This window comes from Gouania willdenowi, chromosome 15, assembly GCF_900634775.1.
Source record: "Gouania willdenowi chromosome 15, fGouWil2.1, whole genome shotgun sequence".
Taxonomy (NCBI): domain Eukaryota; kingdom Metazoa; phylum Chordata; class Actinopteri; order Blenniiformes; family Gobiesocidae; genus Gouania; species Gouania willdenowi.
This window is the reverse complement of record NC_041058.1, coordinates 14,364,086-14,380,825: the sequence shown is the minus strand read 5'-3', so window position 1 is coordinate 14,380,825 and position 16,740 is coordinate 14,364,086. Positions and strand designations below refer to the sequence as shown.

At 38.7% G+C, this 16,740-nt stretch overlaps 1 protein-coding gene across 1 annotated transcript in view; it reads right to left on the bottom strand.

Annotated features, from left to right (window-relative positions):
• The window catches only part of LOC114477174 (leucine zipper putative tumor suppressor 2 homolog), a 41,561-nt gene extending 25,793 nt beyond the window's left edge, over window positions 1-15,768 (bottom strand). The window contains exon 1 of the mRNA XM_028469335.1: window positions 15,407-15,768. The gene's annotated coding sequence lies outside the window, so the exon portion shown is untranslated. The remainder of the gene's footprint in view (window positions 1-15,406) is intronic.
• Window positions 15,769-16,740: the final 972 nt, after the last annotated feature.

Genomic DNA, 16,740 nt, shown 5'->3' with positions numbered 1-16,740 from the left:
CTGCTTTGTTGCTATAATATGCCCTGTGTGATGCTTGGCCCACTTTCCAGCCTGCTTTCATTGTGTAAGCACATATACATAAAACATGATTTGATGCTTCAATTTCTGACTTTTATTCAGCAGGGATTTGGTAGCAGACAACATCAGAGCCATGAAAAGCAGAGCAGAAACCAAATGCAACTCTCCCTCTGATCCGCTGAGAGCAGAGAGGAGAATGAGAGAGGGAGAGAGTTGGCAATGTTACAGAGAACAAGGTTTAATCACTGACCTCTACACTTAGCAGTGAAGACAAATGGGCATGAGTAATGAGGGCTATTCATCTTGCAGGATGAAAAAGAACAATGAAAACTGTGTTTGCTCGAGCTGCTCTGATAGATTTATCTGCTATTGATACATTAAGCTCCAGTTCTGTAGTCTGCACTTCAAACCTGAGGTCAAGCATGGTGTGGATTCCAAATGCTCACTAGATGGCAGCCTATCTAAGTATATCTATTGCTGTTCTATGAGTAGATGGCATCCTCAGGCATCAGAAACACTTTTATTATTGGTGTGTTGGTCATTAAAATCAACACCAGGGGCCGGTTGTACAAAAGGATAAGGGATTAAGTCAGGATATCTTGGTTATTCTGGCTCAAGTTATTCGTTATCTGGTTGTACAAACATGGGATAATGGAAAGTGGGATGTTTTGTAACATAAATTCTGTTGAGTTAGGCTGCTCCAGACCATTATCTCAGTCAGTTATTACACTGCCGACTACACATTGTTACCGCATTCAACTAGAATCTCCTTCCATAGGAAGGCCACATTGTGGAGGACAGAACAGGCCACAGTTATGTGACATCAGTGATGTCACATGTCCTCAAAGGGCAGAGCCTTAAAGCTGCAGTATGTAAGTTTTTGGTGTCATTTGGTTAAAAATCTATAATAACCGTTCAGTATGTTTTTACAAACTAAGTGGTCCATGAGCTGTTTTGGGCCCTACTAATGGCTGTTCCACAAAAGTCGATGTGCATTCACGACCTGTAGTGAGGGTGCAAAGGCGGACGTTCCCACTGGAAAGTTAAAGTTCTGAAGTTCTAAGGTTAAAATTCTCAAGTTCTGAAGTTATTAATTTAAAATTCTGAAATATAAAGTTCAAAAGTTCTATCTACTTTTCTTCTCTGCAAAGGCAAATATTTGTGGAGCTGTGGTTGAACCAGGGACATAACGCTGTTATTGATCCACCAGCTGGAAAGCAGAGAAAAAGGCTGAAGTGCATCATCAGAGCAGACTGCTTGTAGTATGAAGGTCAGACTCTGACCTATACCCGACTAACCACACACACACAAAAACAACAAAATTTTGACAGTCCTTGAGAGGTGCAGTGCTGCATGATTCAGATGTCTCCCTGATTTCCTTATCCCATCTTTCTCCAAAAGTTTGATCATGCAGCTCTTCAGACTCCTTGTTAATAATAAGATACTCACTGAATCTAGTGTTTTGGAGTAAGAAGACATCTAAAACATGCAGAACCGTTGCCATTAAGAACTAGAATTGCTGCCAGTTTCATCCCACAGAGTGCAGCGGCTTGCTTAACTCACTGATTAGAATATGATACACACAGGTGTTTACAAAGGCTTAAACATGAAACTTTTAAATTATTTGCAATAATTGTATTTCAGCTAAAGCAACCACCTGATTAGTGGAATTATCTATCACAGTAGAAATGTTAACCCAGAAACCTATGGAAAGCTTGTATTGAAAAGTCCATTGAAGGAGTCGCCATCAAGTCCTAGAGAACAACTGTCCTGCTTGTCTGGGATGGTTTCCCCACTTCAGCAAACATGATTGCGACAAGTAGCTGAAGAATGAGTTCTCCCTGACTGATTCAGAGTCTTTCCAAAAATAATCTCTTTCTCACCCTTTAATAATGTCTCTCTGAGATCATGTCTGCAGCCTCAGCAGGCAGATTAGATTATCTGACATTAGATTAGAGTGAAAAGGGCAGCGGCTGCAGCAGAGGACACGTATCCCTATAACCAATCTAAAGCACAACAGCATTCACAACATCCACATTGAGATAAAATGAGTTTGCACGTAAATAAAGAGCTGAAGGCTGATGGGCAACCTGCAGCAGAAAAAGAGATTAACATTTACAAAACTAAAAAAAAAAAAAATGAATGACGTATTATTATCCAAAGACAGAAAGAAGCTTTTTCTTACTTTTGACTGGGTCAAGCTTTTTAAACTCAATCCGCGTGTTCTTCTTGTGCTAATTAAAACACATTTTAATAAAAAAAAAATAAAAACCATCCTATTTTGTTGTACTTCAGAGTAATAGAAACAATGGTAACTGTAGGGAATTTAAGACGTAAGGTCTGCCAATTCCTCCCTGAAGCACACTCGCGCACCTGTCATCATCTGATAGCACCTAAACTCTAACAACGTTCAAATGGGACCAGCGGGAGACCTGCTGCAGTCGCGCTGACATACAGAATGATTTGCATTCCAGGTTTGAGCTTCTTTATAATTCAACAAGAAATCAAAGGCAGGAAAAGTTGTGAGAAAAATACACGTCATATCACACACAATATACTGAGTTTGTCGACATATTACATTTTAAAAATGTTAAATCGCATATAGGATTTTATAGCATTTCAACTTGAACATTAAATGTTAAATTACATTTATAATGTAGAAACTCAGCTGGAAATGACCCAAGCTGTAAATGAACACTCTTTGCACAATAGGGATTTAATTACATTTTTAGGAATAAAACAGACTCCGAAAAAGCAGAGGAGTTCTTCAATCTAAACCATCATCCTGCAGCAGACTGCAGGCATCCTCCACCTCCACAAACATGCACATCCTAAAAGAGACAGGATGTAACCTGAAACCCCAAAGACAGAGACCATTAAAACCAAACACCATCTGAAGTCCCACAATGGCAAAACTGTTTCTTAATTAAAGACATACGATTCTCAACTTTCAACAGTGTTCCTTTTGTGTGCCTTTTATCTGACAAATGTTTTAATCACTAATTCAAAACCTTTCCAGGGAAATGTTTAGAACAATTCATTTTCCCTTTGTGATTGATCAGTGTGTATTGTGTCTTTTTGGGTTAAAAGTGCATAAAGTTAATAACAATTTAATATTAATTTAACGTAACTGTAAGAGTATAAATGTTTGAAAATCATTTTCAAGAATTAGCACAATGTGATTCATATAACGATGTTTTCATAATGTTTACAGAAAGTCAAAGAAACCATTTGGTCTGAAAGCACATGGACATCCTGTTTTAATAGCTCTATGTTTAAAAGCACATGTTGACCATAAACATAACCCATCCGCCATCTTGTCTTTTCACAGTAGAGTAAAGACTCCCGCCTGTAGTGTTTAAACCATAGACTGTAAAAAGAATGGACGACGAATACTCAAGGAGAAGTGAAGCTTTTATTTTTAGAGCTCCTCCTGCTGATTGGCTTCAGTATAGGTCATAAACCCCGCCTCCTCAATGATAACGGAGGGGATGTGGGTCAAACTGTTAAGTTAAAATACTCGTCACATAATTTTTTCCCAAAACTAAACTCTGCTGTGATCATTAGTTATTATCACCCTTCATCGTGTTCAAGTGCTCATTTTTCTGTGATGTTTTTTTTTTTAAAACAAGTTATTTGAGGTTGAAAAAATGGGATTTGATGTCATATATTACGATGATTGACAGCCTCGGATCTAGCGTAGCTCTTTATGAATAGCATGAGCAGTTACGTTCGTTCAGTTTTTTCGTCTTTTTTAAGCTACTAGTACTAACCTCTATGATCTGATAATCTGAACAAGACGTTGGTAGAATTTCCAGTGGGAAAGATACTTAAGTTCTTGGCTTGGTTAGACTGCGTAAATCATCAGGGCAGTACACTAAATGGGTGGGACGTGTTACCAGAACTCCTCCTGCCGGACCCTACTGCGCAGACTCTAAATGAGGTCAAATTTGCAAGATGGAAGCACCCCTAAGCGCCGTATTTTGGCTTCAAGAACATTGAGTGGGAACATCTACAGTGTACGCCCACTGGTTTAAACCAATCGGGCCTCACTCCTCCTACACCGCAAATGTGTTTTTAACCAATCTAATCACATGTTGACCTGACAATAAATTGAATCGCCTCCCTCTTCTCACTCTCTTGTTTCCTGTGCTCGCTCTTGCATCCAGCTCACTCTTGTCTTCAGTCATCAGAGCAATCAGAAAGTTTTCCAGTTTTGTAGTTATGCAGATTTTTGTGAATTTATATAATCTACTACCTTAGTCGTGAAGTGGCCTTGGGCCATTTCAGGCCATGAGTAGCTGATTTTATTGGACTCCTATTTTTGAAATCGCCAAGTAGCTTTTCTTGCCACTTCAGTTTTTATAGCTACAATGTTAACTAAAATCTCGAAATCTAGTGTTTTGCTAGAGAGGTTCATTTTGGGACAAAAAGCCTCCTCCCAGATGTTGCAGTGAGTGAAAAAACCTGAACCGGTGAACAAGCCCCAGACGATATCTCCTACGGGTCGTGCCAACTCGGATTGGAAAGAAGCCGGACCTGCTTCCCCCTTTCTCGCCAACCACGTGACAAAGAACTGTTGCAGTCTAAGGGCTGGTACTCAGGATGGTAAAACACACACTCAACACTGGCAGCCGGTGGCTTAAAACTGAACAAAACCTCTAGATCAAAACCCTACATTTATAGCCAACATGATTCAACTTTTGTTAAAGTTTTATTAATTTATTACTTTAACTTCTATTTTTCTCTCTCCCTCCTTCTTAGAGCGTTAAAAACCCTATAGTAACCATTACACAAAACATCTCAACACTTAGAATATATACATACCACAAATCAATGTATAAATGTATATAAAGTGTAATGCCAGTGTTCCAAGAACAACTTGTGAATAATTGTGAAACTGCCCACTATTTATCATCGTCATGCTTCTATTATATGTTAATAGCTTGTAAAAGAAAAATTTACATATTGTAAAACGCTGTGTTTTTATTAACATTACGCTTTTATTAAACCTCTAATGTGTACCAAGAACCCACCAAACAAGGGAACTGTAACAAATAAATAAAAACAAGTGATCTGAAACACTTCAACTCAATTTCAGATGCACTCTGGCATAATGAACATTAATAATAATAAATAGATCAATTCTGGTTATTTTGGTTTGTTCATTATCTGTGATAAGACTGTGTGTGTTTGGGGAAACACGGTAAGCACATGCACTCTTTTCCCGTGCACATGTGCAAGCCATAAATAACTGTGTTCATTTATGGACATAAATGAATGTCCTCACTCACAAACAGGCTTGTGTTCTGTGATTGAAACAAACAAGAGCCTGTCCAGTGTCCATTAATTATCTGGAAACTCCTGCTCCCAGTTGAACACGCACCATACATTGTTATTATATCAAGGGAGGATAAAAATAAGGAAAAAATATGAAGGGTTTGATTTTGGGGAGTAAAGATCAAAATCTCTAAAACAGATTGTAAATGCGTGCTTAGTAGGCTGTTCTAAATATAATGTATGCAAATGTTATCAGAGAACAAAAACAAGCCTTGGAGACAGTGGAAATGGGATTCATATATTAGGACAGACATGGGTAACTGGCGGCCAAGGGGGCCACATGCAGCCCTTCGTCTAATTTTGTGAAAACAACCAGAATGCACAAAATTACACTGAAAAATACAAAGTTATTCCAAACAAATACAAAATTACAGAAATATATACAAAAGGACAACAACAATACACAAAAATGACCCCAAAAAGACAAAACAACAACAAAAATACACAAAAATGACCCCAAAAAGACAAAACAACAACAAAAATACACAGAATGACAGAAAATATACAAAAACAACAACAAAAACACACAAAATGACTCCAAAAACAACAGCAAAAATAGACAAACTTACTCAAAACAATGAAATAGATGCGCAGTCACAGTTAGTGGTGTAGAACCAGCTAAACATCCATATACTGTATCCACAATACACAATACTGGCCGGATCATCTCCAAAAATGTTCTTGTTCTACCTTTTGACATTGTCTATTAGCTCACAAAATTTCATTTAAATCTGTTCAGAACTTATCCTGCAAACAAAAGTCCACATTAACAGAGACGGACGATAGACGTACGATAGAGAGAACATGCAAACAAAACCTCCTGATTAACTTGTAATATTTTCCTACGAGCCATGTGACACATAGGTACTATACTCACACTGGTGGGGAGACACACGCACACACATATCCAAGTGTGTCAACACACACATTTTTTTTTAATGTTTACACTTGTGAACATAAATGCGTGTGTGTGTGAGTGCGTGTGTGTGTGTGTGTTTACAGTTAATGGAGAATGACATGGATGCTGAGCTTTGCTGCACTGGACCAGGCGGTCTAACCCAACAGCAGGGATATACTATAAATAGACTTTCTCATCCACCCCCAACATTCCCAGTCGCTTTTTTTTCCCCTTTTATTTCCCATTTATTTTCATCTGCAAACCTTCATTACAGAAGCAGAAAATCATGGTCACCTTCTTCATTATGTTTCCTACTCTTTTCATTTTCTTAACCTTGTTTTCAGTTTACATCCGTCTTCTGTCTTTGATATCTATTTTTTAAAGTAAAAATTAAAGTGAAACACGCTCTAAACGGTAAATAAGCCAAGAACAATCGTGTGATCTGAAAAGTAGAAGCGGGAAATTGGTAGGAGGAGATGAGATGGAAGATGGGCTGGTTAAAGGGGGGAAATGGAGGGATGGAGTTATGTAAGTGAGACTAATCCTGTCCCAACTCTGCATATCAAATGAGACAGAATGACACTGGCCTCATTTCATCCGTTCATCCCTGCATCTGCCACCGCTACCCTCCAAACCGCTCCATCGCTGCCTCAAACTGTTTGAGCTTTGACAGTAAACCAGAGCGGCGTCTTAATGTTCTCATACGCTGTGCTAAAAAAGATGCAGTTGGTGATTTAATTGTGAAGACGCTTCCAGGTAAAGGAGAAAATGCTAATTCAAAAGCTCTCTTGTGTAACTCAGGTCAGCCCCGACTGTGAGTAAAAACAGATGCTATGACAGTACGATAAATACTCTGCTTCTTTATTCATACAGACCTTGCTTCGATGGCCAGGTTACATTAACAACATGCCAAAAGATATGATACAGCACAGCGCTTTGAAGCCTGACTCATTAAACAAAGGCCTGAAGCAGCCTGAACTTCTGTGTCCAGCTGTTTGTTTGTCATCTGACCCAAACAGTCCGACTCTTCTTAACTCAGTCACCCAGACATCCTAATCTGTCGCGGTATGCTTTGCTCAAAAGGGTCAAAGTAGCCACCAGGGTAACCCTATCAAAGGGATACTCAAGGCAAATGACAAGGACAGCTCAACTATAAGACTGGTAACCTTTACTATTAGGAATGAGGTGATGTAGAAGCTTAAAGTGGTTGACATGTTTGACAAACTGTGACATAGTGATTGAACCCTGTTCATGTAACTCCAAATAATTTTATAAGTAAAATGGCTAATAGTGGCATCCAAAACCATTTGGTGCGACTTCAAAATCCACCAGCAGTAATGATACTGGTCTTCTTAGGAATAACTTCATAAGGTCCATGGAACTGGATGACAAGTAACTAAGCACTAAAATGTTGGAGTGAGATGCATTTTCACTATAGATATTCAATGGTGATGTCAACATGAAATCCAAAATGATTTTTGGCAGAAATCGCCGAAATGGCAATGCCCACATATTACATAAGTTTGAGACTAAAATTGAATATAAATGACTTCAAAGAAATTTGGTTCTGTATCACTATAAAACATGTCTATGTGTTAACAATAAGGCTCACATTCATACACACCATCCTTACATAATAAGTAATTTGTCCAATAAAGGACAAGAGTTGGCACAAAAAAGCATCAAAGATTTAGAAAGATATTTTTTCTTTGCTATTACTGTTCTCAAATATGTGATTTCACATTTTCTGTTTTTTCAATAAAGGTAACGTTTTTTTTTTTTACCCATTTTGTTGAAATTTTGTTGTGATCGGGGGTCCCTGAAAATGTTTGAGTTTTCAAAGGGGGCACAACAGGAAAAGTTGAAGTACCACTGGATTAGCATGTTAGCAAGTAATCTAACAGGTGTAATCACAAATCATTTTATCTTTTTACAAAAGTTGATTATTTCATATTTCAAATAAAAAAAATCGTAATTGCAGTGTGAACATAGCCTATGACGGTAATTTTCCGTCAACAAAATTAGCACTGAAGCTAAGACCCAGAGTGCTAGTATATAGTCATATCAGTCAATGAGGGATTCAAAGTACTTACATTAGAATTAAAGCAAATAAAAAAGAGACAGGGGTTATGAAATCTGAAGAAGAAAACAACAATTGAGATTTAGCAATAAAACATCATCCAAAAGATAAATTGTCCAAAGTTTTAATGCATCAGTTAGGCCTATGTATTATTAGTCTGCATGATGTCTAACAGGATTCAATGAAGATTTAAATCCTTTGTTCAAACTTTCCTAAACTTTGAAAAGAAAAGCCTCTAATCTGCGGAGAGATGGAGTCTCCTGGTACCCCCACCCACCTTTCCATCCTCCTGCTCAGACGGGACGCTCTACTAAACTTTGACCTACTTCTGTCTGTCTGGGCCCATGAAGTTGGGTAGAGGGGTTAAAGGAGTCAGAGGGACAGTGGGGCCCAAAACACTACACGCTTGATGCTGATCCAGCCTCTTTATAATAATAATATGAATATCAAAGGCTTTCTTGAACAATGCACCCACTGAGATTTGAATGGCAGAGGGAAGCTAAGGAAGCATAAGGATACGCGTGTGTGACATGAAAAAAATACTGAACTCATTGTTTGATACAGTACATTGATGTCAGCAGGACACGCACACACAAACACACACATGCTGGGGACTTGATTTCACTTTTCCACCACAAGAAAAATTCCATCCTTTTTTTTCACCCCGTTCTGTCTTTAATTTCAAACAACTCTCCTCTGGCAGATGGACACAATCCTCCATAACCAATTCTCTGCAGGAGAAATATACAAAGACTTTACGACGCAAAGACGACAACACCTCAGGGATTCAGGCTCGCACGATCTGAGCCCTGTATGAAAAGAACCAACAACATCACTTTGAAAACTGCAAACAACTTTTAAAAATCGACTACATTTTTTGTAAACCCATGAGAGCTTCAAGGCAGCTGGGTTCTGGCAATGCAACAACTCCATGAAGTGAGGGATGAGTCCAGGCTGAACAGAGAGTGGGCTGCTGGAGTTATGTTACAGTGACTTGGAACAGGGTTTGAGACATTCCAGAAAGATTTCTGAGTTTAACATGTGTGTGTTTATGAAAAAAGAACAATGTGGCACCATGGATGACGATTAGGAGTCATCTGTTATCAATTTAAAACTGGAAAGCAAGGACAAAGGAACACAACCATGTAAACACTTCTCTCATAGTTAATACTGCCCAGCCCCCGTCTTCCTGTCTGCTCCTCTTTCATAAAACACAGAGTACCACAGCTAGTCAGCTGATGCAGGCAGGGGGAGGGGTCTGATGTGGGATACACAGTATGCAGAGGGGTCAGCTGGTTGATGCATCCTTGATCCTTGAGGTTGTTAAGCACACACACACACACTAGGCTGCGCCAGCCAAGTGGAAGACCATCTAATCTGTAAATCAGACACATGTCCTGACAGAAAATCGTTGTTTATGTCATTACCTCAGAGGTGTCGCACAGTAACAAGCTCAAAGACTCTCGTTGAAAGTTACATTGGTGTTTGAGGTCGGTGAAAATAATGGGAAAATCCTTTTCAAGGCGGGTCTGAAAACTACTGAAGACATTAAAACTACACAACACAAGCAGGGACAAGTTACCCAAACTCTTTAAAAACATAGACTACAAGACACAAAGCTACATATCCTCCAAAAAAGCTACTTCAGTTAAGCCAATCACATACATTTTTCAATGCATACTTGTACATTAGTTGTATTTTACAGAGTGTGCGTGCGTGTGTGTGTGTAAAATACAACCTGAGATCCGTGAGGTGAGACTCTGTGACACAAGGGTGTAAGAAAAAAATAAATTTGGCAATATATCGCGTTATTTAACAAACATATGGATTTCACATAAACGCCAGGTCACTAGACGTTGGTAAACTACCTCACTCCTCAATGCATTTAGCATGAAAGTTGATTACACTTTATTTTCATAAAATATACTGGACACTTTTATAGATGTATGTGGATACTTTTTAAAGTAGTTAAGAACTTAACAGAATCAGTAATCTGTCGTAGAAGCAAAACTTTTCAACTTGTAAAGGTGAAATTTGTAATTATTAATATTGCAATATATCGCAATGTATATCGTATTGTTTAGCTTCGGGATATATTGTGTTGTGACATGCAATCATATCATATACAGTATACACACCCCTGACAGTCTTCACACAGAGAAAGTGAGGAAAGCATTGTTATCAGATGGATGAAAACTGTTTCCATGTGTGATGATGGCACTCATAGTTTCCACACCCTGTAGTTGCAGCTGTTGAGGATCTAATCAATGTAGACCGGAGCAGTTTTTGTAATAGCTGTATCAGCTAATAGAAGTCTATCTCTTTTCAGGCAGAATTAATACACAAGTGATGAACAGACATGGTTTGATTGAACAGCTAATGGATGTTTAGAGCTCTTGGCAAACAGCCGCATGGTGGTCATAATGTGATCTGAGCCAGAACTTTGCCCGCTAAAGTCCATTATACCCAGACTTACTCCACTTTGCATTGATTCAGTCTCTCCTTACAGACTGTGAGCGCTTTCTCAACCCATCTCTGCCCGTCATCTCAGCTTTCAGATTACAGCAGTTTAATTCAACTGGGCAAAAGTGCTTTGCAAGCCTCCGTTGAGGCTTAAAATGATTCAGTGACAGCACAATAACGGTGGTAGTGTGCCAGTTCATTGGACGTCTATTGACCACTTTTGGGTATTTGTAAAACTTTAAGGAGGTAATGACAGGCTCTGCCAAGAGTGTGTGTGTGTGTGTGTGGGGGGGGGATGATGACAAGGTACAGCCTGCTAGACATGGCAGATGCCTGGGTGAAATGCTGTAGCTCTTTATACTTCTTTGGGAGGATCAGTTTACCCATCCAGCTGGTCTTTGAAATCTCTAGAGGGACTAATGTACCAACAAAACAAAAATAAGAAGGAAGAATGCTTTCAAAGATGTTTTGGATTTGACTTAAACTTGCTGCATATATGATTTCACACCTTTGTGAAATCATGAAAAAAATATACATTTAAAGCTGCTAGAGACAAATTAAGTTAAAAGAAGGCCTTATCGATAGATACATCAAAGATCATTTGCTTGAAGAAAGATGTAAAAGGTTGAAATTGACACTCATTTGTTTGTTTTGATCTCCACTGTAAACACATTGACATTGGAAAAGTTTTGCACATTGCATTGTGGGAAGTTCTGTAGACAGATGCAAAGAAGTGTTTTTACTTTATACTTACTGCAATTGCTTGTTTTTGTTCCAAACAAGTAATTTCCCAACATATTTGAGATATTTTCAAGCACTAAAAGTTGTGGCCAAACAATGGTGGATGTTTAATTTTTGACTTGCATGGAAATTATCAGGGGGAATACCAGGAACAAACTAGAACAAAAATATTGTCACGCAAATCACTGTCTTCGTTGTCTGACAAAGAAACACAAGAAATCACAGGACTCCGTCTACGGCACTCTACACATCCCATAATGCCTTGCACGAAACATTATCCAAAATGACCATAAGAGAGTGTTTACGGTGGAGATGAAAGCAAACTTTGAGGCTCACACTATATCTTTATCTGCAGTGTCAAAAATCTGTAATGAATGGATTAAAAACAGCTGATTTGGGACATTGGTGACACCCTTAGAGAGCATCTCAGGCAACATTTATATGTTTTCCACTGAGCAACAGTCACCTCAATAAACATGCTTTTCAGATTATTTTGTGTCCAAATAGAGATTAGGAATAAATGTATGTGTGCCTGTGATTGATGGATGCGTTTATAAAAGAATGAGAAGATGCTGGGATAGAAGTCACCATTCTTTTATGAGGGAAGATTGAAAGAAGATCTCACCCAGTGCTGCAAAGGCAGCTTAATTATTTGAATGGGAATGAACTAAATGGAGATGACAGAAATTGAGCACCTTCTCAATCCCACACAATTTAATGAGGCCATGAAGAATCACATGAGATATTTACACTATTTGGGGATTTTTTTTTAAATGATATGAAAGCATCTACAGCTTTCAGGAGTAGAAATGCAGCCCAGGGTTTTTAAAAAATCAAAGACAATCAGAAGAACTCAAATTAATCAAAAAAAAATTGTGACGCTGAGGCTACTTTTAGTGTCGAGTGAAACACATGAAAAGACAAGGTCACATCAAACCCAGGCAGCCACTAACTACACTTTCACATAAACAAAGACAGTCTTTGTGAGTCTGTGTGTACACATGTGTGGGTCTCTGTGAGTCTGGCTGTCAGCACGGCTCTCCCCCTGCTGTGCACTAACTCTTATCCTGTTTTAATGGGCTGACAGTGAGAAACCGACTCAGTCCTCATTCGTGCAACCTGCTGTTAAACACATCACAGCTGAGGGAATCTGAACCATGGACTCAACTTTTCTCCTATTGATCGAATGAGCCTTAATTACAACACATCAAAGAAACCTGTAAGCTTCTCTAACATCATGTCATTCAAGATTGTAAAAGTCACAGGAGGGTAAGTCATGATGTGTGGATTAGAACCTCTTTGAGTGCAGAAACCGATGCATGAGGGAGTGAAAACGCAGATGCAGTTTCTTGTAATAAAAGCAGTCAGGGGTGGGATGCGTTTCTGTTGCGTAAGGTTTTGGGGTGTAAGTTACATCATGCTGGATGAGAGTGAATACTAAACAGTGTAGCCAATGTGTCTTAGACCACATCTCATCGTCTCCATAGCAGCAAATTAATCTGTCATCATGTCGTGTCATCATTTCTCATTATATTAGAGACATTTAGCTTAACAAGCATGCAGCACAGGTGTTGAGCTGATCATGCATTGTGTGCACGGCTGTATGAAGGATTTTCCAATAGCGGTTACATAAGAGCACTACGGGGTATACAGATGTCTCCCGTCTGCACGTGTCTGTGTTTGTTTTTTTTAAATCAAACTACGATAGGTACACATCGAGCAGTAATCGCTTTCTGCTTTTCTGGGGTCTCCAAGTTCTCGCACCCGGGTGTAAAACTGGCCAAATCTGGCCATCCAATTCGGTCGAGTGCAGTAGAAATGAGAAAACATGAACTGTTTTGTAAATTACCAAATAATTCCGTCGTAAATATCTCAAGTTAGCAATTTTAGTGGAACTCCACAACGTTTTGAGGGGCTCGCAGTCTTCCCATGCTTAAATCGCTAGAAAGCAGTGATTTTTAATTGCAAATTGTAGAAAGAACTCAAAAGTTTTCCATAAATCTTGCAATTTCTGACAAACAATTCCACAAAATTCCTCTAAATTACACAAAAATTGGTTACAAAATCAAGAAGTTGTGAAGTGAAGATCCTGGAGGGACTGATATTAAAAACTAGGGTACAATTAGGGCTGGAAAAAAAAAAAAAAAATGATTTAATCAATTTATCGAATTTGACAATTTGTAGATAAAAATTATTTTTGTTTTGCAAATTTGAGTTTTTAAATTCTTTTTTTGTTTTTTCCCACCACAGTTTTTTTTTGGACTTTTTCGCGTTCCGTCCTTGTGGGTTACCGTAGCGCGATGTGAGCCAGCCCCCTCTTTGTGTACCCTTTGAGTAGGCTATATGTGTGCCACAGGCATGTTTAATTTTTTATTCACATTATGCTGAGATGCTAAGGGAAGAGTTTATTTTTTTTTTATTATTGTAATGTTATATGTAATAAAATATGTAGTTATCTGATTTCTTAATGAGAAATTTTAAACTACTGTGAAGTTGCTGTTGCACTTTTGCTTAAACCTGGGTTAAAGATTGAAATTGTTGAATGACAGAGCCTCATTTACTTTTTATTTTATGATTGTTCTATGCATTTTAACTCTTGAGGACAATCACAGCAATAAAGTTGCACTTTTGACAATATGTCTGCAGACATTTTTAAGTGCAATGAACTAAAATGAGTTTGACACCCCTGTTCTAGCACATGTGCATCTGTTGGGACTGAGCCTCCAGCTGTGTTCTAGTTTGTTGTTCTTAGCTCATGCTTCGCCAATATTTAGCTCATTTGGACTCGGGTAATTCGATACCACATGGAGAAAGATCTTTATTATTGTTTTTGAACATTTTTTTGGTCACACTTTCATGCATTTCCAGTCAAACTTTCATCAATCGTTACTGCGTGACTGCTTAGTCTTCACCCCTCACTACTAAACCATCTTTTTAATCCTTCCTCAGCATTCTGCTGTGCTGTACAGACACCACTGGATGATCGAAGGCTCTCACTGTCAACACACATCACGCCTCAGACAAATGTGGACGTCATGATAAGACTATCCAAAGAAGAGGTCTTTCTAGCCAGAGTTGCAAAGTGCTCGCGCTATGTTTGCATTCAGCTAAAGTCCTCCAGCAGTGACAACAACACATCCAGTCCCATCCATCATCTGCAGCCAGGGAGTTCATCTCAGATGGGAAAGATATGGGAAGAGTCTCAGGCATGCTTGCATTTATATCCACGCCTGTGAGGGATTGTTTATGGTCCAATCAGACCCCTGGGTGTTTCCAATTCTGCTCCAAACCAATCTATAAATTAGAAAAGGCCTTGGGGTCATAAAACAAACAACCTAGAGGTCTCTCGCTCTATCTGGAGGTGTGACCTTTTAATGTCATCTCATCTTCTCTTCTCTTTTAACATAAAAATACAACTCAGCTATGGGTACAGGGATACACGAAGGCTCTTAATACAGAAAGTAGGCTGCTGATGTTGACGTGTGTGTATTCTAGTCATGCATACATATGCATTGAAACATCTGGATGGAGATAACAGTTCACACACACACACACACACACACACACACACACACACACACACACACACACACACACACACACACACACAGGGAGAGAGAGAATAAACAGAATAAACTGGTCCATAGCATCTCATTAATCCACTATATCAACTCTGATTAATAATTAACTAAGATGGACCAATGCAATTGAGACAAATCATTGAGAGAGAGAGAGAGAAATGATGAAAACAAGAGTACATTGAGTACTGAGTGTCCCAATAGATGGATTTAGAATAACTAAGTTCACAGTAGAAGAAAAACAAGGCATAAATCCTAATAAATGTCAGTATTCCATGTTCCACTCACCACAGACAGGATGTTCTTCTCTTCAGTCCGTACAACAGCGAGGAAGTCCTGAGCCATGTTTTAAAGGAGATACAACTTTTGTCCACAAAAAAAAAAAAGGCTGCTTGTTGTTGTTGTTTTTCTTCTTCTTCTTCTTCTTCTTCTGTAGTTACAGTTGAGCTGTTTAACCAAAGCCGGTCTGTGTGTTTAGTCCGTCCGTAAAGAGCCGCTGTCGGACAAACTGCAGCCGTGTGTGTGTGTGTGTGATTCCCTCTGATTTGACGAAGACTCGACCGCTTGCTCCACAGCAGGAATAGTAAGGACAAGTAGAGCCGCCGGGGGGTGCTATAACCACCACCTCCCATCTATGGAACACTGTGTGCTGATGATATCTGTGTGTTTTAAGTTTGATGTGTTTAATCTTCACTTATAAAACAAATAGTTCCGACCAAGTCATTTGATTGGACAACACACATTCCAACAGTGCCGATAGAGAGCAACAACAGCACCGGGACTTCTTTCGGATCATATCACTCCGCTGCACAGCTGATCTAAATATCGTTAATTATCAATACAGTACACCAGTGATTCTCAACTGGTCGGTCCGGACCCAAAAGTGGGTCGTGGACCTGTACTGGGTGGGTCGCGGACAGCTGGTCCAAATTAAATAAACGCTTAATGTCTCTCATGTTGTATTTTACTTTGAAAGAAACTTTTCATTTGATAGGCATGCTGTGAAATGCATGTTACACAGGAAAATATGTAGGTTTATGTTGGAAAAAATATCATATATGTGTTTTCAACAGCTAGTTTTGAAAAACAACATTTTGTTGGTTGAATTCTGAAAAAAAAAAAAAAAAGTGGGTCCTGATTTAATGTCCATGGCAAAATGTGGGTCCCAGGGTGGGACCAGTTGAGAACCACTGCAGTACACTGTGTGCCAGGGTTGGGGTCAATTATAATTGTAATCATGTAATTTGATAATTACAATTATGGCGTAATTATAGTCATAAAATATCCCAAGATCTAGTTTTGTGTCTGGTGTTGTTCTATATTTCACTATAGCCTACATTAACATTGCGTTAAACAATGTTCCACCGCTTACTTTTCATTGGCTTGAGTAAATTGTGTTACATGTTATATTGCTTTACCTTACTTTACATTAAATTGTATCATTAAAATTGCAACAAATGCTAATGAAATGGTGATACAGTAGGCTATGTTATGCTTTATCATAATACAAGTTTTACTATTACAATTATTTATATTTAATGGTGGAAACAAAGATGCAAATGATTTATAACAACCACAAACCTTTAATAAATAAATACATTTCCGGGATTTGCAAGATCAGC